Raw genomic sequence first — 23,253 nt, 5'->3', positions numbered from 1 at the left:
GATACAATTTGATAAAGCAACATGTAAAATACTTATAAACATCTGGAGCATGTTGGTTTCGAGCATCTTGGATCCACTGGGCCAAAACCTCCCCCTTTCTCCACTTCAGTTTGTCATAATGATGATGCACCTGCTTACCAGTTCAGAGGATTCATGCGGCACTGGTGAGGTCACATGCCAGATGGTCCCAGGCCTCAGATTTGTATTGGGAGCCCTGGTACTGTCCCTGTAATAGTCTGTAGTCATGATTCCTAAACATGAGCCCAGCCATTACCCTGGACTCAAGGATGCCCCAGTGCTGTGCCTGAAAGCATGCTCCCTCTCCTACTCCAGACATAGTTCCTGCAGTGGTCAAACTCTATAACAGATTCTGCCTGTATTCCTGCCTGTGCAGCTTAAATAAGGCTAGTTTCCTACCATTAGCCACCACTGGACCACTTTCAACAATGCTGAGCAAAGTTGAGTAGTGTACAACCCCACTAAGCTGAGTTGACTAGTGCTTAAAGTGGCAAATGGTAAGCAATGCACAAACCAGCTTAGCAGAGCTGAACACTGCTAAGTATTGCTCAAACATTTCTTGCTTAAGCATTGCTTAGCTTGGCTTAGCACTGCTTAGCAGACCTGAGCTAAGGGAAAACAAGATTTTTCATAACAAATAAAAACTTAAATGAGGTATTGCACATTAATTACTCATTATTGCTGCATTATTATTAAATGTATATATTTTACTTTACATGACATCCCCCTATGTGCTTTGATTACATTACCTTGGGGTGTTACTGTATTGTATGGGACACTTGTGTTTACATGGGGATTTCACATCATATATCCACTGACACTGCAATTTTGAACCAGCTATACTACCCTGGTTAACAAATATCAATTACTTAATCATTTAATTTTTTTTTAACAATGCTTTCCCATGTAAAAAAGAATGGCCTGTCTTGGTACTCAAACTATGAACTACTGCATGCAAAGCTGGAACTCTAACCACTATGCTAATTCACAGCTGAAGATTTTAGTTATACATTTGTATTTAGCTCCTATAAGGTGTTTAAGCAATGCTGAGCAAAGCACCATGACACACAAACCTGCCCAGCTATGCTTAAACATCATTTATAATGGAAAAAAATTAATACAACCACTTTACTTAGATATATTATTACTATTAATAATTAATATTTGGTAATGCACAACCTGTCATTCTATCAACTTTCTACGTCTGTGCAACAATTTGCTAATTTCCACTATTTTGGGACCTTTGTCCCACATCTATTTCTTGCCTTTATCCAGATTTTACTGTAAAGTGCCGTATAGCATTTTGACAATGCAGGGGGTGTGTTACAGTTCCTGTCACACACCACTTGCATTGCCTTCTATTCACAGATCCAGCTTTCAGTGTCCGCAGACACTGACAGCGTTGTAAAGTGCCGTACGCCACTTTGACAAAGCAGAGGGTGTGTTACACATCCTGTCACACACCCTCTGCATTGACTTCCATTTATAGATCCTGCTTTTGGTGTCCACAGACACTGAAAGCATTTAAAAAGTGCCATACAGCACTTTGACAATGCAACAGGTGTGTTACAGATCCTGTCACACACCCCCTGCATTGCCTTCCATTCACAGATCCTGCTTTCAGTGTCTGCAGACACTGAAAGCATTTAAAAAGTGCTGTATGGCACTTTGACAATGCAGGGGGTATTTTACAGATCCTGTCACACACACCCTGCATTACCTTCCATTCACAGATCCTGCTTTCAGTGTCTGCAGACACTGAAAGCATTTAAAAAGTGCTGTATGGCACTTTGACAATGCAGGGAGTGTTTTACAGATCCTGTCACACACACCCTGCATTACCTTCCATTCACAGATCCTGCTTTCAGTGTCTGCAGACATTGAAAGCATTTAAAAAGTGCCGTATGGCACTTTGACAGTGCAGGGGGCATGTTACGGATCTGTGAGCACTACTGCAACATGCCCCCTGCACTCATTCAGTGTTCATGTCCACAGATCTGTCTCAGTAGCGCATCTTCATTAATATGAAAAGCACGCTGCTAAGACAGGGATGTGGACGAGAACACCATTCACTCTGTGTAGGAATACTATTTCTACACGGAGTTTATTGAATCTGGGGGATTGTCTATTTCAGCTGTGTTGCTCATGTTGGAAAATCAATGCAAGGCAAAGGAAACACTAAAAAAAAATTATCAAAGGCAGAAATACTGCTATGACAAAAATGTAGAAAATTACCAAATTTACAGGTTGGAGACAAAGTAACAATATAAAACCCATGAGAAAGTTTGCATACTGAAGTAGTTGGTAAAAAAAAATGAAATGAAGCCAGATCCTATATAGTTTGTAGGGAAGGTAATAAGGAGAAATCTCAGACATCTGTAAAAGGTATATATTGTTTCAAAATTCCTTTATGGGCTGTCAGCTTCTTCAATAACTTAGTGGTAGAGCAGACAGGTTTATTCTGGGGGGCCTAGGTTCAAATCCTGGCTAAAGGATGTACTTCTTTTGTACTGTACTCTTAAACTTTGATCAGGTTCTTTTTGTACTAAAGTTTCTAATTGATATAGCAGTTACTTTCATCACTGGTTCAAACAGTTTGAATATACATTCTCTCCTTTTCTGTCTTTTTCATTATATTATGGGAGAAAAGTATTCTTGTATTTAATTCTGTATGAGCTCTGTAGTTAGCATACATTATGGGTCAAATCAGGCCTGAAGATCAGTCCAATTACACTGTAATAGTAAAAATATATAAATATATAATTTAAAATAAATACAAATATGTAGTTGTACTTTCGTTATTGTCACTGGTGTGTGTGTGTGTGTGTGTGTGTGTGTGTGTGTGTGTGTGTGTGTGTGTGTGTGTGTGTGTGTGTGTCTAATGATAGTAAATAATCAATTTGCACTGTTAATTACTGCAGAGGTAGTGCCTTTTATTCTACATACATAGATAAACTTCATCTGAGATGATATATTTAACAAAATTTGAATTATTGTCAATTCCAAGCAAATGCATTTTATAAGGCGTCATCTGTGCGCATTCTATTGTTTTCATGGCTGAAAATAAAAACAATTGCAGGAAAAAAAAAATCTCAACCTACATATTTATTACATACCCCTACATAAGGTGGCCAAGTAAGCCTGTAGCAAGTATCGGTGATGTTTCGGCATGAAGTAGAATACTGTCACCTGTCACTATAACATGACTACATCCACTTCCCATCTGTGTCCGAGCTTTTAGAAGTGGAACTGCTCAGTCACTAATGGCAGGAAAAGTACATCTGCTATGTTACCAGCACAGAAAAATAAACACAACATTGTTTTACTGAGATCACAACTTTAAGGGATGATAGTACCTAACTAGATTATGTACCTCCTTACTGAAATGTCCAGTAGAATGTCAGATTTGAACACGAATTCAGAGCAACACTGTGACTATGCCACATAACATTTCCACACAATACAACTTAGCTGAATATTTTTTCTGTTTGAGTTCATATTAACAACACAAATTTTACTGTCTAACAATCACCAACTTTTTAACTCTCTGGTGTGTGTGCTTGTGTGTGTGTGTGTGTGTGTGTGTGTGTGTGTGTGTGTGTGTGTGTGTGTGTGTGTGTGTGTGTGTGTGTGTGTGTATGTCTATGTATGCATAAAAGTTTGTGGAGGGTTACCAGTAACAGGTTGAGTGGAATAAAATGTAGTCTGAATTTATAAAAATCTTTTCATTTTAGTTTCTAATTTCAGTTTATAAGCATACTTTCCATTCTCTCTCTATGTATACATATGGGACCTGGTCTTATGATCGAAAGTACATTTCATCGAAACGTACATGATCGAACTCACTTTCACGAAAGTAAATTTTGTCAAAAATGCACTTTCACTGAACGGTGACTAAGCAAACAGCTGTTTGCATGCAGATTTTGTTGTACATCAACCAGACTGTTGATTGTTCAACTAAAACTTTTGCTCGGTACAGCAAGTATAAGGGAATATTCCCCTTTCCCCACTGTAGTGCGATCTTGGAGTGAGAATATTAAAGTGGCTGGGTGTTGGAGGCACAGCCCCCCACATGGGGGGGGGTGCAAAGGGGCTTGCCCCCTTTGGTGTGTTGTTTAGTTATTTATTTATTTATTTATTAATTTTGTGAAACATACTTTCGATGGATCAACATATATCCATATCTATATATATATATATATATATATATATATATATATATATATATATATATATATAAGCTGTGTGTCTTACTTTGCTTGGCAGTTGGAAGTCAGGGTTATTTGTCTGAATGTGTGATTTATCAAATGGACATTTTGTCAGATTTTTGCTTTACCAAAAAGGTAAGTGGGATGTATGCTAGGTCAGTGTGTGGATGAGCAAATGTGTGTGGTTTAGGATTAGAGTAAGGGTTAGGTAAGGGGTTAGATTAAATACGTGTGTGTGATTATGAGAGTTTAGGCTTGGGGTTACGTTAGGGGATACACTTAGTATGAGTGGTTCTCTGCGTATGTGTGTATGAGTGTGTGTGTGTGTGTGTGTGTGTGTGTGTGTGTGTGTGTGTGTGTGTGTGTGTGTGTGTGTGTGTGTGTGTGCATTGATGTGTCCTCATCTGATGAGTGTTTAAGCTGTCTTGTGTACTGGTAGTGTTATGAAAAGATTTTTTTTGTAAGTTCTGATGCATGTTAGGGTTAGGGGCAGGTTTAAGGATTTGCAGGTATTGCTTAGATGGAGCTGGGGTGAATGTAGACCATTCATTATATAACCACACACACATATATATATATATGTATGTATACATGTATATATGTCTATATATATATATATATATATATATATATATATATATATATATATATATATATATATATATGTGTGTGTGTGTATGTGTGTGTGTGTGTGTGTGTGTGTATACATGTATATAGTTATTTGTGGGGAGGGGTAACTGAAAGTCTTCAGTGCGTTCTGTGTGATTTACGTTCACTTGAAATTTAGCATGCCTAATTGCACACTTATAAAGCCCCCCACAGTCCATATTCATATGACTATTTGATAACTTACTGCTTTCTTCTGTTGTCCTAACATGCTACATAAAGCTTCTCTGTTTGATTAAAGAAAGAGGGAAAAGTAAAATTATGTTTTAAACTGTCATTTCTGACAGTGATATAAATACATTCTGTTGTTAACTAGATTTTGGCAATAACAAAGCAATTTATCATTCCTACCAATTTAAGAAGAAAAAAAAAGACATTGAAGGGAACAAAGGAAACTCAATTGCATTTTACCTTGTCTGATGTTGCCGAAGTGTAGTGTGTGTGTGTGCTTAGAATCATGGTTCTCTAATTTATGGTGAAACGTTCTCAAGTTCAAACAAGGTATCCTTTGCAGGTATACTTGAAGGGCAGCCAACATGTTAGCCTAGTATCAAATGCAAGTCCCTACGGATCTCATTGGGTGAGCTTACCACTGAGACAGGAGGTGGGAAATTAGAGTCGGGAAAATCAATCAGACAACAGGTGATTTTGCTTGCAGCACCTTAACACAATACCAAAACGGAAAGTGATGACAAAGAGGAATTCGACAAGTTGGATGAAGTTACAGGCTCAAGTAATCTTGTTAATTTCAAGAGTGTAGGCTTGAAACATTTCAGATGTCCTCTTACATAGGTATAGGGCTCTGTGGTTAATAGTAGCAATGCTGTCATACAAATGTGCTTTGTTCTGTTCTTAATAACTACATGCTGTAGTTTGCTTACTACATTATATGTTTTAAAAGTAGTTTGTTTCTGAGGCTGAGATTTTAAACTGTGAAAAGTGTTCTCAGCTTTAACATATGGTGTAGACATGCACACTTTAAGTGCCTTCAAAAGCATTGAACTGAAAGGAGAAATACAGTACCTGCTCCACTGGGTGTTTAATGATGTCTTTAAAACATATGACTTACTGTGTTTATCGCAACACTAGTTAGAAGTTATAGGGTATTACAGAATCACAGTAAACATGTTTTCTTTCAGAAGGATGAAGTGTAGTTAGAATTATGTTCCTCAGCAAAATATCTACACGGCAAATGTTGCCTTAGGCTTGAATTAGCAGGTTCATCTGTTAACAAGTTCTCAATTAGGAAGGCAAAGGAGCAGTAAAACTGTTGCAGCACACAGATGACTTTAATTAAATCCCAGCTAGCTCTAGTTTCACTTAAATTCTCACAGCTATAGATCAGTTGTCTTGAATTATAATGGGCTCATCCATTTACTTTTAATGCACTTACTTGTGTTGACACCACTTTTGGTATCTGTCTAAGCATTTAGAATTCACAGAAGCTGTTTGTTTTTCTGATGTGTCTATTACAAAGCAGGCAGTTGAAAATAAAAATCAGGACAATGTCTATGTGTGTGTGTGTGTGTGTGTGTGTGTGTGTGTGTGTGTGTGTGTGTGTGTGTGTGTGTGTGTAAAATATGAGTGTGCGAACATATCACAATATTGCATACATCACTTTTGTACAAACAAATGCACAAATACCAAAAATAGTGTTTCTCTTAAAGCTGTTGCTTAATTTAGCCAGTACTCACACTGGGTTAGACCTATAAGTAGCTGTATTTCTGTTACAATAGTGAACCTGTTCAAAAATTAATATCTATTGCTACTGCCAGAAAGTGCCAAAAGAATCTGACCTACTTTTCTGAAGAAATACTTTCAAGGAGCTAATTTCAATGGAACCATGGACTCTGGGAAGCTTAGTAGTGCAATGTATGGGGATAGGATACAAATATGACATTAGTTTCCAAATGTATTTCATCCCAGTTATAGTGATCCTGTGAACTAGGTAATTCTTGAGGCAAACATGGATGAATTTTAACATATTAAATAATGTAGGCAAAATACAAGGCTCAAGTATTATCAAATGGTACTCAGTCACAGCAGAAACAGAGTCATATAATACCACCTTGTGACAATGTTATAAGGAAAAGAAAGGCAGCAAGGTAGCCATGGAATAAATATTTAAAAAAATCTGAAAAATAACTGCTGAAAACGAGAAACAAATATGCTATAGATGGGGCCTTTTTATGACAAGTGGGCAGTGCAGATATATTCCTACTGAGTTTTCCTGTTATAAATTGCACAACAAATTAACTGCCCTGAATTTAAAAAAGAAAACTACAAGGAAACATTCTATTTCCCCCTTACATATAATCGTAACTATTTTGCTTATTTTCTTTTTCATGTAATGCTTATTCTAATGGGAAAACAGGGGCCATATGCCTTTTCTCCATCTTCCATGAGATCAAGAGAACTGGCTTCCCCTGAATCAAATTCTCAATCTACTTTGATAATATAAAAATCAACGTCAATAAAAAAAACTACCCTCCTGCACCCTGCAGAAAAGTTAATTGGCTAAAATATAAATATGGAGATTATTCAAAGGGTTAATGTTAAAGAGACATGCATCTCCTCAGTGAAAAACAGCCTTAGGGGAGTGGATACAAAACTGACATCTATACATGAAAGATCAGAATGCAAGAAGTTACACCTAACAGCTTAGAGATGTCTGTTTTCAGCTCTGCACATTTAGTGACACATGCACCCCCATTATTTCACAGCAAGGTAAAACATAGACTTACAAAGCACTTCAAAAGCAGACTCTGATTAAATGTAAATAATGCTCTGATATATACTGCCTTACAGCCATCAACATCTATCTCACCCCAGTTGCTCATATCATATTCTAGTAGTTTACTGTACGCTTTACTCTGTTTGTGACAGCTTGTTGGCACTCATTTTTATTATCTTTTGTCGCTTACCTACCCGCATTGAGTTTGAATTAGTTGATGGCTGAAAACATCATTTTTAGCCAGTCCACTAACTTGATTAACAAACATAGAAACATGAATGATATCTCAGCTCGCATTACTAACGGTATTAATTGCAAAGATAACATATTATTACTGTAACCTACACCTTGCAATATGTGTTGCAGCATCCCACTCCCTAATCTACCCTACGCCAATACAAGGAATGCAATAGACTTTGTGTCCTGAACTGGCTCAAGGTGGCATTCCTTTAATTCTCTTAGTCCATTTCCTAACTTAGCTGAGAGATGTCCCAACAATGAGAAGAAAAGGACTGGACTTTGGAATAACATCCAAGTTCATGCTTTTGCTGATTTAATATATGTGGTCAGAATGCAGCTAAAGACCTTGAAAGAAATGAAGGAGTGGTTCACTGAACTGTAATAAAATTCTTTGCCCTAAACAGTTCTCCAGTAAAAGCTTGCAAAGCATCAGTTGTACTTACATGAGAAAATATGCAAAGCCAGACCTATAGTTCTTTTATGTGCATTACCCTCGTTAATATTTCATAGCAGTTTTGCGACCTTCTGCATGGAAACCATGAATAAAAAAAACACTTTTTTTCTGTGTAATTTTCATTATGCAAGAAAGCAAAGTACTTTATTGGTCAAAGGACATTTTCAGTTATTTATTCATTTCTTAATACTTGCTTTACCCATTCAGAGTAACAGGGTAGTCAGAGATTGGCCAATTATTGAATCCCCAAGTGATGTCATTATACTCCAGAAGAGTCTTATGCAAACCAACAATTGGTGTCTTAGTCATGATCTCAAATTGAATGCAAAGAAATGCATCATCATTCCCTTTAGCAAAAACAATGTCTCTTCACACTAACAAATCACCAACAATACCCTATGTACCCACAAAGTGGTAAGGGATCTGGGATCACAAGTAGAATGCAACTTTAACTTTGACCCCCATAATGGTGCACCATAAATTCTTACCTAGGATAGTGCCCACAACCCTCCTGGACATGGGCAGTCAATACTAAATGCAATCCTGGGTACTGACTATCATATCTATGGTATTACATTGGGATGAATTGGCTAGGCTTGAAATTACCTAGCCTAGTAAACTCTTATGATCCTATATAACTGCCTTTTATTGATGTAAAATAGTCACTTGTACTCGACTATATTTTACCACGTGTATAATAATAATGTATTAGCTATGTTACTACTGTAGTAAGGAAGGATTTCTACATAGCACATTTGATTAGTAAAGGCAAGATGCCGTGGTGGTACGGCGGTAGCATTGTTAACTCACAGCAAGAGGTTCTCCTGTTTGATTCTCGGTGTGGCTTGGGAGTGCCTTCTGTGCGGAGTCTGCATGTCCTCCCCGCAGTTGGGTAGGGTTCGAAAGACATGCGTGCATAAATGGGCATGCCTTCGTTGAAGGTTGGACGTCAAGCTGGCACCTCGGCATTTTGTAAAAATCTACTGCCAATCATTAGTGGACCAGAGTTCCACTGTGGCGACCCCTTACCGGGAAAAAGCTAAAAGACAAACAACAACAACACTTGATTAGTAAAGGCATCACTTTGAGAACAAAGGAGGTTATAACCCCTCTATACTTGGCACTAATCTGGCCCCTAATTGAGTATAACTCACCGTTTGGCATGTACCATACAAAGCACCTGCAGCAATTGGAGACACCTCAGAGGTTTCTAACAAAGAAGATCAAGGGACTCCAGCATGTGCCATACACAGACCGACTAAAGTCCCTGTCACTATACTTTGTATCATATAGACTTCTTTGGGAAGACATGCTGGGCTTATACAGCAATCTCAGACCCAAACCTAATGAACTTGCTGCATATCTGTAAATCAAACAGGATTAGCATTACCCATTCCAGGGACCTAAATATGGTCTGTGACTTAAATAGGATATGCTGAAAAGATAGATTTGTCTCCCAGTAACTGCCATATTTTTAGAATAGGATGCAAATTCATGGGAAGCAGAGCACCTCTATGACCCTGTTCAAGAGGAACCTGGGTGAGTGGATGGGGCACCATAAATTCTTACCTAGGATAGTGCCCACAACCCTCCTGGACATGGGCAGTCAATACTAAATGCAATCCTGGGTACTAACTATCATATCTATGGTATTACATTGGGATGAATTGGCTAGGCTTGAAATTACCTAGCCTAGTAAACTCCTATGATCCTATATAACTGCCTTTTATTGATGTGAAATAGTTACTTGTACTCGACTATATTTTACCACGTGTATAATAATAATGTATTAGCTATGTTAAAAAAAAAAGCAGATTGCACCTTTTATACTATGTTGACAGCAACTTATTGTTTTTTCTTATGTAACTGGAGTTTAGCATCTCAGGACTCCTCTACAAATGGGATATTTCTCCCAGTCAGACACAAACAAATACATAAAATTACACTTATTGTATTTGTTAACTACAGCAGAGCAATAATCTACAAAGATCTTTTTCAGCCCAGGAGCATTGTCTGGTTAAGTTATTTAGTTAGAGTCACACAGCAGGCATTTCAAAGAGGATAGAATCAAACCCTGCAATACATTAACAGTTCAGTGTTTTAATTTTCTGTGCTAAGTGCCAAACTGTACAGTTTTGATGCCGCCTTTTTGGGAATACGGTCTTAGAGATTCATTAATGCCCTACCACATCTGAGGTAAAGTGGACCTCTTAATACAACGTGGTATTTTGCATTTCATAGACATATTAGCCACAATGAGGAAAGACCTCCATAACCCAATTGTGAGTTCCTCCCTAACTGAACTGAGTTCCTCCTTAACCCAATTTGAGCTCCTCCCTAACCCAATTCAAACATAATTTGTACAATTAGATGGGGAATGGGAAATTCATCCCTGGTTTGGCACCTATGTCTCTAATGGACACAGAAGGCCTGTAAACGGTCTGTCTCCCAGGATGCTACTTGGAAATGTTTCATCTCCCAACCCCCTGCTTACACTTATCAAGGGTATCAGAACTTGTCAGAGATTTGGGATGCATGGCTAGGCTTAAAAAGGCCCTTGTGATTGTTAGCCTAGTAAACCTATGAAACTTATTTTGCATAGGTGAAAATATTCCTCCTCCTTCAGTTGCACACACACACACACACACACACACACACACACACACACACACACACACACACACACACACACTCTTACAGAGACACACACCACAGTCTCCTTACCTGTCCCTGCATTAATTGAATGTCCCCAAAGTCTCCTTTTCTGGATCTAAGCCACAATGAAAGTTGCAGACCAATGTCATATCTCTGGGTTATTGATGCATAGTGGTCCCTCCCACCTCCCATCCCTGTACTGGTTTAAGTGCCATTATAGCACATGGTTTAGAGCAGTGATGGTGAAACATTTGGGCTTGGTGTGTCAAAAATTTGGAAAATGTCTAACTTGACTCTGGTGGTGTGTCACCCCCCCCCCCCCCAAAAAAAAAAAATTAATTAATTAATTAATTAATTAAAACAAATAAAACAATATACCAAGGATAAATCTCACCAGAATCAGGGACAAGTCTAGAAATAAAAGACAAGGACAGTTTTAAACTACTAGTACTATTAATTTGAGAGACTAACAGAAAAAATGAATGTGAATCAATATTCATTTTCCAAAGTAAAATAAGTCTATAAATCTAATTATTGTCATTATTAAGTGTAAAAAGTCACCTGTTTTAGGAGGGATTAAGAGAGATAGTTGAGAGGAATGTAAAACAGCACACACTTAGAAAAGCAGACTACATGCCCTTTGCAGAAGTGTAACCACGAAGAGAAAACAATGTCAGCAGTGCCCTTTGCAGACTCTCTAGGGACAGTATACTGAAATAGTCTTTGAGGTTAATAACTTCCTTACCTCTGCAGCAGTGTTGATGAATGGGCTGCTGGCAGAAAATAATTCAATGCATTTCACACCAGCAATGAATGAAAAAGCAGTTTCTTTGGTAACTCTGGTGTTGGTGAACACTGGTGTGTCACCCAAAACGCAATGGCATGTCACCTTTGACACGTGTCATAGGTTCGCCATCACTGGTTTAGAGTAATCCCTGGTGTCTACTGCCCCCACAAAGCCCCAATCACCATACTGTCAGACGTTCCAGCACAAATCTTATGTAGCAATCCCTGTCAGCTAATTGTCCCTCTATCTCCATAGCACAGTTATTCCTGATGGCTAGTAGCACCCCCAGCCAGATGTGATAATATTACATTCACAAGTATAACAGTCACACCAGTCCACCCTTACACACACACACACACACACACACACACACACACACACACACACACACACACACACACACACAACACACACACACACACACACACACACACACACACACATGCACAGCCCCCCACCCACCTGATCGAACTCACACTCTCATTCATTCACACACAAACACCCACCTTCCTAACCCCCTCACTATCTCTTCTGCTACATCCCAGGAAGACAAATGCTCACACACACACCCTCACAAATACTCATGCACACACTTTGTAACCCTACCGTACCTTACCTCTATTGGATAAACATGACTACCATGATGTGGTAGAAGCAGCTGTGCTAATCTCCAAAGTTATGTGATTTCATTTATCACTCGGTGCACAGATGCCTTGCTGGAGACAGTTCTAGTGGAGAGAGCACATGGCTGTAGAGATAGCCTGATGTGCTGCTTCATGCCTTCATGCTAGTGCACTGTATTAAGGCTGTATCTGAACCTAAAAGTGTTGCAGTAAGGTGTGCACATCCTGTTCTCCTTGCTCTAACCCTTATGAATTTCCCAGCGACTTTTTATTTCATTCATATTTGTTTCAGTTAAAGGGGAAATACATTGCTTCTTTTATAATTAAAGTAAGCAAATTTCATTCAAATGACACAGAGAACAATTAGATGTAAAACTCCTTATATGAAACATGGACCCATTTCCATGAATGGGTACAATATCTGTTGTTCTCCAAATATTGAGTATATTACTTATTAATAGCATACATTAGTAAATACTGTATGTAGTTCTATAATCAGTTTTCTGATAATGTTTCATAAAAAAAAAAAAAAAAAAACTCCAGATGGAATTCTGTCCCCTAGAAATATTGCACTATCATTTACAGTACCTGAATAATAAGGCATTCTATAATTATAGGTGATGGGTCAATGGTACAGGACAAATCATATCAGGTATTTATTTCTTACTGAGAAACAACTGGCACAGTTAGTAAATGAGTCACTGCTAATTTTATTATTCAAAAATAGTGTGTCAATGTTATTTGAGTTATAATAATGCAGATCTAGATACTTAGAAATGTTTTTTACTAACCTTGTTTTAATAGTGATCTATTTTCTGCTTTAAAAAAAAAACTTCAAAAGGTAGAGGAAGCAGGAGGAAAGCCATTGTCCGAGAAACAACAAGTTTATTTAACAGTGACAACACTTCACATACGTTTTTGTCAGATAAAAAACTTCATCAGAATACTGACGTCAGCTAACTACTACCCTAATCTACTCATACTAATTAAAAACTAACCAATAAACACACTAACTGGATATATTACATCACGTGTAATCAAATATCACCTGGTCCTTGTTAAATACAAAAATTTTTCTCTATACACGCTGAAACATACAAAACATTCAAATAAACGCCTTGTATTGGGAAGATGTGATAATTCATAAACATCTAAATAAATAACTTAAAACATGTTTAAATATGAAATGTATGTATAAAGTATATATAAGAATAACATTTTGTATAATATTGTAATAAAACATATAATCATTACAACTTTGCAGCCCTAAGCTTAAGCAATGGTGCTAAATAAATATGTTCATTTAAGCCTGGGGGTTTAGCTGTATCCAAAGAAATTTTCCAAAGTAATTCTCTATACTCTAGTGTAGTTTTCCAGGCACCTCCTCTAACATCAACCATAACCACTTCTAAAACAAAAAAAGTGTAAGATGCTTGTGGGCAAACCAAGGAATGTTTGTATAAAGCGTTATTCACATTAGCTTTTCTAATCTCGTACATATGTTCATAAATGTGCTTAAGTTTACGCTCGGTTTTGCCCACATAGAAACCCCTACAGATCTTACATATAGCCAAATGCACTAAACCATTCATATTACAATTACTAAAACATTGACTGTGAATATATTTATTTCTGCTAGGAATATAAACACAGTCAGTGTCAAAAATAAAGTTTCATTGAGCACAAGAGCTGCATTTAAAAGTACCTTTCCTTTTATGATTATTGCCTAGTTTAAGGGGTTTACTTCCTTCAAATAGGTCTTTCAAATTTCTACCCCTTTTATATATAACTTTAATGGGCTCCTTTTTAATGCCACCCAAATCAGTAAGGGAACAAAATTTATCGCATTCCTTATTGACCACTTCCACAATAGCCTTGGAATCCACATTGTAATTCAATATTAGCGCTCTGGAGTAATCTACATGTTCATTGTCAACCAATTATTGACAAATAGTCTCCAGGCACTCACCCAATAAGGGGTAGTACCTTGAATGACGGAAACTTTTGATATACCCACATATTTCCTTCAATATTTGTCCAGGGTAACCCCTCTCTAAAAAAAGCCCTTCGATAAAATCACATTCGACTTCAAAGTCATTATCTATCGATGTCATCCTACTAGCCCGTATGAGTTGGCCCTTAAATATATTATTTTTTTGTGTAAATGGATAAGCACTAGAGAAATGCAGGTATGAGTTAGAAAAAGTGTTCTTACGAAACACTTGCAACTTATGGGGTTTTCAAAATACTCACATCTAGAAAATCCAACCTATCATAGTTAATATTACTCGTGAAATGCAAAAAAGTGATGGTAGTTTGTATATATCCCAAAAATTCACCCAAAACTTCTTCGGAATCATTCCAAAATATACAGATGTCATCCAAAAACCTCTGGTAATGTAATCAACACTTACTAAATCTGGAATTGAGCAGAAAATGTTTCTCCCATCAGACCAGAATAATATTGGCATAGGTGGGAGGCACAATTGGCCCCCATTGCAACACCTTTAATCTGGTGGAAGAGTTCACCCCCATAAAAGATGTAATTATTTTTCAAAATCAATTCCATAAGGTGTAAGACAATATGTAATTGGTCAGTTGATGGACGTACTTTGTCCACCAAGGCTCCCTCCAGCCAACCTAGGCCAACCTCATGTGGGATAACTGTGAATAAATCCTTTATGTCAATTGTGACAAAGATAATGTTATCAAAGGGCTGACTTAAATCAATGCCCTTTAAAAAATCCCAAGAGTCCTTTAAAATATTTTTTCTGAATCCCACAAGGCCTTCAATCTTTTGTCGACAAATTTAGCTAAGGGGGCAGTTTTTGACCCCTCTGCGGAAACAATAGGTCTAAGGGGGTTTATGGGGTCCTTATGAACTTTGGGTATACCAAAGATGGTGGCTATCCTGGGGTGGACCCCATGTAGATATTTGTAGGTGTCCATATCAATAAGATCATCCATCAACAAATTGTTGATAGCCAACTCAATCTTCTTGTATGCCACTACAATCTCATTCCTAGATACCCTTGAATATGTATCCAAATTCCCCAATATTTCCATCATCTTACCTGTATATACTACCTCATCCATTAACACTGATCCCCCCCTTTATCAGGCTAAATAACATGAACTTTAGAATTATACTTTAGTTCATTCAACACTTTCCATTCCCCAGCAGAAAGATTATCCCCAGGATTCATGAAGCTTGCGCCAGGCGCAGGAGTAGCGTCAGTGATCTAACGCCAAATATGGCTGCCGAGCGATTAAGGTGCGAGCTGTTTCCACGTGCACTACCAGCGTACGCCAGAGCTGGCATCTCCTGGCGCATGTATGCTAATTACCCCATGTGCAGCAGTGTAGCATGCAAATGAAGGTATATAGCGATTCATGAAGTGGTTCAGGCGTAGCGTAAGCATGAAGAAATGTAAACCAAAAAAAAAAACGGTTTACATTTTTTCAAACATAAAATCGGAGCCATGAAAGCAGACCAAACTTACGTATTATAATGTTAATATATGCCAATGGCTAAATATATAGCCAATGGCATAAAAAAATGCACAACACATAAAAAATAGCATTTAATGTCATGGCCACACTAACACAAAGTAAAATCGCAGTGCATCAGTGCACAAACAGGATCACAATGAAATATATATTTAGATGTCATAAAACTGCAATGTAACACATGAATTCCCCATAATAGTCAATGGCACGCATGCTACACGACAACCATGGTGCAAGGGTTGCTAAGGGTCTGTGACAGTGTTCTGCACGGTAACTAGGAATTAGTAGTCAATGCCATGCAAATGAGTCAAGTAACACTAAATCGCAAAATCCCTGCCAGTGTAAGGATGTACCACACAGTGTAGCGGTACAACACCGAGGTGTGGCCTGGAGGTAAACATGACATCAAGGGAGGGGTGCGCCACCGTAGGTGTAAGCACATTGGAGCATTGCTAATCCTGGTTGCCTGTTGCTAAGCAAAGCCGCAGGATAGGGGTGTGGAAGTAGCCATAACTTTGCTTAGCTGAGAGCACACATGGTAACTGAAAGTGCATGTGAACGTGGATGAAAACGTGCTCAAAACCCGGTAAACGGCTGTGCGCGGCACGTACCATAGCTGAAACAGGAAGGATATGGGAAGACAATAAGGAAATGCTGCAGCATGGTAATTGGAGTACAAATGAGTAATTAACACCTATGAACTCACAGTGGGCCATTGACAACAGCTAACAAGGCTGCTAGCAGCTACTGCAGAATAGGAAAGGGGAGGTGTCGTACTGCAAAGAAAAGAGAACTGTCACAGCAGAACAAAGCAAACTTGCAGTAGATCAGCTACATAACACATTTCGCAGCACAATCCTGGGTTGGGCAAGTACAAAACAAGAAAGCAGGCAGCTGGATGCATGCCTGACAATGGGAGGGGGAATCGGGTTGAAAAGTGAAGTAAAGGGCAATAGATGAATCATGGCAGCCAAGTGTAAGTTAACACCAAAGGCCCCACAATAGCAGTACCTGCTGTAAAATCCATAATTAAGATACTCTGCAGCTGGAATTGCACATACACACCCAATTACATCAGCATCATCCATTGCACAATAGTATAAGGTGTGAAAGCCCCACACACACACTTGTGTATTCCCAGACACTCTGCACCATTGGTGTATACAGACAGGGAACTTTTAATATGTACATGTTAGGGGCTGCCATAGCTTTGATTCACCAGCATGTGTTGGAGACTGACGGTGGTGTGGAGGATGATGCTGACAACCATCTCAGGCACCAGAGGAGGAGAAGAGTGTTCAGACCCAGGGTAACCTACCCAGGAGCTACATGATCTGGAGATAGTAGAGCATTACAGGGTGGACAGGGACACCATACAGCAACTTGTTGAGCTGTGCCGGCCATGCCTCAGAGCCAGAAATAACAGAGGGGAACCCATCCCAGTGGACACGAAGGTATGTGTAAGCTTGACAATACTAGCCACAGGTAGTTTTCAAAGGTCAACTGGGGATATCATGGGGATCTCGCAGGCATCAGCATCCAGGGTACTCCACCAATTCCTGGATGCCATCTTACCACATGCCAATGAGCACATATACTTCCCCGAACGCAGGAGGAGTTGGCCAGCAATATGCATCTCTTCCACTGTGTGGCAGACTATGCAGAGGTACTGGGTGCAATAGACTGCACGCACATACACATCAAGACACCACCCGGTGAGCAGGGTAGGCACTACATAAATTGCAAGGGATACCCCTCCATCAACTGCCAGGTCATGTGCAATGCCCAGGGCATTATCATGGATGTGTGTGCTGGCAGCCCTGGAAGCTATCACGACTCCCACATCTGGCATGCCTCACAGCTGTATCAGGTATTTGCCAGGGGGGACATCCCATATGGCCACCTGGTGGGGGGTGCTGGCTATGCACTGGAACCGTGAATGATGACTCCCATCAGAAATGCACACACAGCCACGCAAGAATGCCATAATGAGGCACACGCAGAAACTAGAATCATCACAGAGCACGTGTTTGGGATGCTGAAATCATGGTTCCTTTCCTTGGACATATCTGGTGGATCCTTGCAGTACTCTCCAGGCACGTGTGCCCACATCTTCATAGTATGGGCTTGCTACACAATATGATCCTGCGGAAACAGCTGCAGCAGTGACAGAATGGTGAAGGCCCTCACAGCCCACCACCATTGCCAAGGGCCCCACAAGCACAGAGGGATTCAGACCATGAACACCCTGTGCCAGCCCCAGTAGGCAGACTGAGGTGTGCCCAGTACGCCCATGCCTTGGCAAAAAGGGAACGTATAGCACACACACTGACAGTGTAAGCACTTATGGACTGACACCCTTCTCCAGCTGCACACACAGCAAACGTGGATGGCACACACACACGACCACCTGTGTAAATTGTCATGTATAGGTGGTCTACTGTGGTGCATCCTACATAGGCAGCCCTCAACTATTGTACACACAACTGCAATTGGCACAAGGTAAGTCAATACCTGAACAGTAAATTAAGCTATCAGCATGTGTCCATACTGTATGTATAGGTTCATAGATAAATAGGTAGGTACATACCTAACTGCCCAAGGCCAGTCATAAGAATAGCCAAAATGTGTCTGCTCTCGCCACCCCATTGATTAACTGACTGTCCATCTGTGGAGCAGAGCCAATTGCAGGATCCCTGGGGTGCATCCACTGTTCCCCACCCACTCTGCAAAGATTCCCTGGAGTGTTAGTGAGGGGTTTCATATAATGTAATCAGGGATGTAGTTCCAAATAATGGGGAGTACCCTTGACAGGAATCTGTCACTCCAGCATCTTCCAGTTATGGTTGTGGCAAGGTGTAGCTCATTACAGTGTGTGGCTCACTGTGACATGGATGCCCATAGGTGGAGCATATCCATTAAGCCTGACTTGGACACAGCTTTGTTGGCCAGCAAATATCATCCCTGAGTAAACGAGATGCCACTGAGTAATGAATGAGTTTATGCAGTCTGGCAGCATAGGACACATATCTGAGGGCATTATCCCTCTATGCGAGGTACATTTGTGGCCCTCCCAGCTGTCAGATGTGTCTTCTGAGATACATCCAAAATGGGTCATCATACTCGATGATGCGATTGATGGCTGATGAGTAAAGGGGCACAATAACCTGAGTTTGTTTAGATGTGAACCCTTAAGTAATCAGATGGCCTACATAGATGGATGTCCTAACTACTTTGCACATATGACTGTCAAAGGAAAGATCACTATGTAATGTAGTCCCCACATACCCATTATGTCATCTGAATTATACTGTCTGCCACTCATATGTAAATATGTGTGTGTGTAGTTTCCCAAAATGGAATGACCATGCAGTATGTGGCCTTTTGCTGGAGGCCATCTTTCTGACATCCTATGTTGGTCTATGTGAGGCCACTTGAAAGACATCTCTGACAGCTGGACTGTTAGTTATGGCTCTCAGTCTGCAGTAATCACCAAACACAGCCTGATGTAGTCCACCTGTGTTAGCCTGTACCTCTGACAAGTATATGGCAAACAGTAGGGGTCCCAGGACTGAGTCCTGTGGGACACCAGTTGTGACTGGTCAAGAGTTGGACCTGGAGGCTGCTAGGCTTAACATGTGGGTTGTGTGTGCAAGCCTGTTGGCAAACCAACCTGTGATGTATGGGTTTATGTACTGGCTGGTGAGTGTAGAAATAATACCTGAGTGGGGAATGGTGTCAAAACCCTTGGCGAGGTCCAGGTAGTATGTGTGAACTACCACACCCCACACCAAAAGTCTAGGTGGCTGTAAGATGTCAAACTGGTTCAGTAGGCATGATCTGCACTCAATCAAGGTGACCTGGGTTGGGTCAAGTGTCTGGAGATTACCATTGTCTATGTTCATGAGTGCCATGAGGATGCGCTCCATAGCCATGCAGATCAGGCTACTCAGGCCTATGGGGTGGTAGTTACTATGGTCAGTTGTGTTACCACGTTAGTGGAGTGTAATAGCTGTTGCCATGTGCCAGTGAATGGCCATGTAGCCTCTGTAGAGGCTGATGGTGAATTGCTAAATTAGGCAGGGGCCACTTTGTCTTGTAGTGTCTGCAGGATGCAGTTTGGGACACCATATGCCTCCATTGACACTCTGTCATGCCATTTGAAAGGGCCATTACCACCTGTATGTCACAGATGTCTGAGATACTGTATGTTTTGGGTATTATTGTGGGCCCAGTAGGGGGTGAAGCGTGCTCCGAATGTATCATCAAGTGTGTTGGTGATATCAGTAGGGTCAGTATATATTCAGTGTAATATTGCACCAGCACAGTGCAAATCTGTGTGTTACTGCTTACATCCTTGACATAGCCAAAAAAGCCTTTGTGGTCATATTCTGAATCCATGCCTATTTACCTGTGGATGTCAACCTTGGATGATTACATGGGTAATAGAAGTATCTTGCTAATACTGGTCACGAACGTCTGCATGTCTTGGGATTTGCTGTTGTTCTGGACTACTGCACTACTTCTGTTGTATAGCCTGTATAATGCAAGGGTTCAGCAGACTGGTGTCCTTGTGTAGGAGTAGCTAATCCTGGTTTACCATTGATGGCATGACCCATACATCTTTGTAGGTGCTTATAGAGTGCATTCGTAATTCTGTCTGTATCTTGAGCAGTGTCATCCCTGAGCGTGGGCGCTGTGAACCCTCCCACCTCTGTCATTAGTGCTGTGGATTTAGCTGTAGGAAAGGTATTCACTGTGTGTTCCTTGTGTGAGGGAGATGGTTGGGAGTACAAATCATTAGTGAATAGTTTATGGTCAGATCTAAACAGTGACCAGTTTACCTCTGCTGTAGTGCACCTGTTGCACATGTCAGTGATTACCACTTCTAGTATGTTTTCACCTCTCGTTAGTCCGTCTACCAACTGATACAAGCCACATGAGGTGATAAATCCCAGGAAGTGCTGGGCCTGGAAGTGCATACTCGAGTAGATTATCCAGTTAAATGTAGGGTAGCCGTCATTGATCAATTACAGGGTGTCTGGTAGGACTGTCATGTTTACCACTGTCTCCAGATAGTTGTAGTGGTGCTCCTGGGTCATGGAGGGTTATCTGTAGGAACTCACAGTTTACATTGCAGTCATGGCTGATGTTAGCTGCAAATGGATGATCACAGAGGTATCATGCTGCCCCACTAACATGGAAGTGTAGGTGTCCCCAATGAATATGGATACACCCCCTCCATGTCTGTGCCAGTTCATGTACAGTGGCTGAAATGTGTGTTATGGGTTGTAGTCTAGTAGTGCTGGTGTACAGGAGCCTTATACAGGTCCCAGTCACAGAACAGATGTAGATGTTGTCCATACTGAGGGGTGCTGTGAGTGCATGCATGTTGTGAGTACTACCCCTGATGTTGAGTCGCCTAACCCTCATTGGTTCTGCTATTGTACATAGGTTCATAGGTTCATAGGTTTATACTAGGCTATCTGCCCTAAGGCATTTATAAGCCTAGCCCAAATTATTGTGGCTTACGCCACCCCTTATATGAAAAAATACTGTGCCCATTAGTTTGTTGTGCCTCTGTCCAGCAGTGACCCAGAGATGATTCCCGGGGTAAACCTACGATCTCCCATCCACAGGTCTAGATTTCTCTTGAACAGCGTCAGCGAGGTGCTCTGCCTCACATGGACCGGGATTTTATTCCACAGCATAGGGAGTCTCTGAGTGATAAATCTATCCCTCCAGCACGTCCTATTTATATCCGTGCTAAGGTTTAAGTCGCTTGCTCTAGTGGTTTTGGTGGATTTGGATTTTTTGAGGTGGAGCATGTCCATTAATTCCGGGTTGGACATGGCCTTGTATGTCAGGCACATGTCACCTCTGAGCAGACGGTATGCGATTGAATAGAGCTGGAGTTTCTTCAATCTGGCAGCATATGACAGATTTTGGAGTCCCTTTATCCTTTTGGTGAGGAACTTTTGGGGTCTCTCCAATTGCTGCAGATGTCGGGTGAGATACATCCCGAATGGGGCATTGTACTCGATCATTGGTCTGATAAGTGAAGAGTACAGGGAACAATGACCTCACTAGATCTGGATGTGAATCCCTTCATGATCAGGTGGGCAATGTAGAAGGTCTTTCTAACCACTTTAGCAATGTGAGTGTCAAAAGAAAGGCCACTGTCAACCTGGGTCCCCAGGTCCCTGATAACCTCTTCTGTGCTTAGTGGATTGCCACCTATATGGTAGCTTGGGGTTACCTTGTTTTTCCCGAAGGGTATGACTATACATTTTTTGGCGTTTAACTTCAGGCCATGGCTCTGGCACCAGCTATCTGTTTCCGTGAGTCCCTTCTGAAGGATATCAGTGTCCGATGCACTTTCCACTATGGCGCCCAGTTTGCAGTCATCTGCAAACTTTGTCAGCCAAAGTCCTCCCATGTTGGCCTGTACTTCTGAGAAGTAGATGCCAAACAATAGGGGGCCAAGGACCGAGCCCTGTGAGACACCACTTGTGACCGGCTTTGAGTCTGACACAGCGCCAGCAACTCTAACCCTGTGGGTTCTGTCCTTAAGCCAGTTTGCAACCCATCTTGTGACATATGGGTTTACATTTAAGCTGGTAGTTTTTCTACAATACCCGAGTGGGGTATTGTGTCGAAAGCCTTTGCAAGGTCAAGGTAGGCTGTATGGACTGCCTTTCCCTCATCAATGGCCTTGGTGACTATTTCGAAGAAGTCGACCAAGTTCAAAAGGCATGATCTTCCCTTGACAAAGCCAAACTGGGTCGGGTCCAATGTCTGCAAGTCCCTATATCTTTGTTTATGAGCTCCATTATGATCCTCTCCATAGCTTTGCAGACTAGACTTGTTAAGCTTATGGGGCGGTAATTACCAGGGTCCGTGAGGCGCCACCTTTGTGGAGTGGGACCACAGTTGCCGTCGCCACTCCTTGGGCACGTATCCTGTGGTAAGGCTGAGATTAAACAGCTGCCTTATGTGCGGGTTTAATTCCTCATTTAGCTGTGTAGCACACAGCCGGGGACACCATCCGGTCCCATTGATGCTGTGTTTTTAGCTTTAGAGAGAGCAGCTTTCACCTGCATTTGAGATGTCCGGGAGGCTACACTCGGCTGGGATAGTTATCTCTCCTTTAGGGGAGAGGGGTGAAGTTTGCACTGAACCTGTCTGCCAGTATGTTGGCAATGTCTGTGGGTTCAGTGATTTTGTATCATTTTGGACTAATTCTGAGCATATCTGTGAGTTTCCACCCAGGTTCCTAACATAGCTGAAAAAGGCCTTATGATTGTCCTTTGAATCCATGGCAATTTTTCTCTCAAAATTGGCCTTAGTTGATTTTA

Source organism: Protopterus annectens, chromosome 2.part0 (assembly GCF_019279795.1).
Source record: "Protopterus annectens isolate FY-2018-M chromosome 2.part0, PAN1.0, whole genome shotgun sequence".
Lineage (NCBI taxonomy): Eukaryota > Metazoa > Chordata > Ceratodontiformes > Protopteridae > Protopterus > Protopterus annectens.
The sequence above is the reverse complement of the archived record's forward strand: the minus strand, read 5'-3'. Positions refer to the sequence as shown.